This window comes from Pleurodeles waltl, chromosome 12, assembly GCF_031143425.1.
Source record: "Pleurodeles waltl isolate 20211129_DDA chromosome 12, aPleWal1.hap1.20221129, whole genome shotgun sequence".
Lineage (NCBI taxonomy): Eukaryota > Metazoa > Chordata > Amphibia > Caudata > Salamandridae > Pleurodeles > Pleurodeles waltl.
In genome coordinates, this window is record NC_090451.1 from 111,244,566 (window position 1) to 111,246,813 (window position 2,248).

Consider the following 2,248-nt stretch of genomic DNA (forward strand, 5'->3'; position numbering starts at 1 on the left):
TATATTCCACTGTATTCTATGACACTTTACGTCACTCTACTCTTTGCACTTCAATCTACTCCCTTCTATGACCCTCCATCATCACCACTCCATTGTTTGCTAGTCAAGTTTACGCCAGTTCATTCCACACAATGCAACTCTAAAGCAGTATGCACCAAGCAGCTGAATGTGTCTGAAGAGACACCCAGAAAAGAAAAAAACAACAATATGTGGGGGCCTGTTCCGAGCCCCTCCTGGCCTGGAGGAGTTTGGTCGGCCGTGGATTAAGTTTTTGCAGTGTTCACTTCCCCGACCCCAGCACTCATAGAACACTTGAGACTTGCAGGGCAGAGTGGTGGATCTTGTTAAGAAGTCTGGGCTTCTTGGTTTATGGGGAGTCTTGTCACTGGAAGCAGAGAGGTAAATATTTGCTGTGATCTGCTACTCAAAGAAAAGACCCTGATCTAACTTGAAAAGATGGGTTTTAAACAATCGCTAAATCTATCCACTCCACGGACACTGTGACCTTTTTTCAGCCTATCAGAGCCACACCAGGGTAGTCTTTTCAGAGCCCAAGTAGCTCGCCGTGATTGTATAGTGGTTAGTACTCTGCGTTGTGGCCGCAGCAACCTCGGTTCGAATCCGAGTCACGGCATTGCGTGTGGCAATGTCACGGCAGTTGGGCAGCATTTTTATTCTCACTTCTTAATATTTACATGAGTTAAGAGCTTGAACCTAATTTCAACGGTGAAATTAAATGTCTTTGAAGAACGCTTTAACAATGTTATTATTTATTTCACCTTTCTGCGCTTTTACGTTTGTGGCGGTCCTGATGTGAAAAGTATGAGCTACAGTTTGGTTTCACGGGACCCGGTCAGCAAGAGGGATGGATGTCTGTGTCTCCTGTACCTGCAGCGCCGAGGCTCCTGTACTGACGCGGAGTAGCTTTCAATGTTGAAAGGGATCCTGCTAGTCAAATATCAGTTTTTGCAGCAATTCAGGCCGCGAAGAAAAAAGGTCTAAAAATAAATATTTGTATAGAAAGTAAGACTGAGCTCCCAAGGGTCTGAAAGAAAGAGGCGACGGAGAAGGACACTGAGAGGCGCGCTCACCCAATCAGCGTTTGGCTTCATCATCCCGCACCCGACGGATCACCGGGCAGCTAGAGGGAAAGTTTTAAAACTTAAGCCAAGTTTATTAGTCGTGGTCGAATCGTGAATTACACAATTACGCTCCTTTGTGGAATTTGGAGTAATGTGGGGAAAGACATCTACCCAAGAGCGGAGGAAAAGAGCGCGAGCAGCGGCTGTTGTGCCAGTTCTGTTGCATTTAGAGCGATTTTCTTGTGCAAAGTGTATATCAGGTTCCTTTCGGATCTGAGCGTGTATTTTGCACCAGGAAAATAGCCTTGTGTAATTCTGTACAACCTCGCATAATGTTGCTGTAATTTCGCGTAATTACACTGCAGTGAGTTACACTGGTTACGCCCATCCCTACATTTGACTCATGTTTAACAGAGAGGAACGTCCATCTATTGATCCATTCATCTGTCCATCCATCTTTTTGCCTGTGTGCCTGCTTATCTATCTGCTCACCTACCTGTGCGTGACTGTGAACCTGTCTAACAGAGTGTTGATGCCTGGCTGTATGCTTTGTTAACACTATAACGCTCATAGGGTGTAGGAAAGTACCATCTTGCCTGGCATGTTACCCCCATTTTTCACTGTATATATGTTGTTTTAGTTGTATGTGTCACTGGGACCCTGGTAACCCAGGGCCCCAGTGCTCATAAGTGTGCCTGAATGTGTTACCTGTGTAGTGACTAACTGTCTCACTGAGGCTCTGCTAATCGGAACCTCAGTGGTTATGCTCTCTCATTTCTTTCCAAATTGTCACTGACAGGCTAGTGACCATTTTTACCAATTTACATTGGCTTACTGGAACACCCTTATAATTCCCTAGTATATGGTACTGAGGTACCCAGGGTATTGGGGTTCCAGGAGATCCCTATGGGCTGCAGCATTTCTTTTGCCACCCATAGGGAGCTCTGACAATTCTTACACAGGCCTGCCACTGCAGCCTGAGTGAAATAACGTCCACGTTATTTCACAGCCATTTTACACTGCACTTAAGTAACTTATAAGTCACCTATATGTCTAACCTTTACCTGGTAAAGGTTAGGTGCAAAGTTACTTAGTGTGAGGGCACCCTGGCACTAGCCAAGGTGCCCCCACATTGTTCAGAGCCAATTCACTGAACTTTGTGAGTG

The 2,248-nt window shown here is 45.5% G+C and overlaps 1 non-coding gene across 1 annotated transcript; it reads left to right on the forward strand.

Moving 5' to 3' along the window:
• The first annotated feature begins 562 nt into the window (after positions 1–562).
• On the forward strand, positions 563–634 carry TRNAH-GUG (transfer RNA histidin (anticodon GUG)). Its single transcript has one exon. It is a non-coding gene; the product is annotated as a tRNA-His (tRNA).
• The last annotated feature ends 1,614 nt before the right edge of the window (positions 635–2,248 follow it).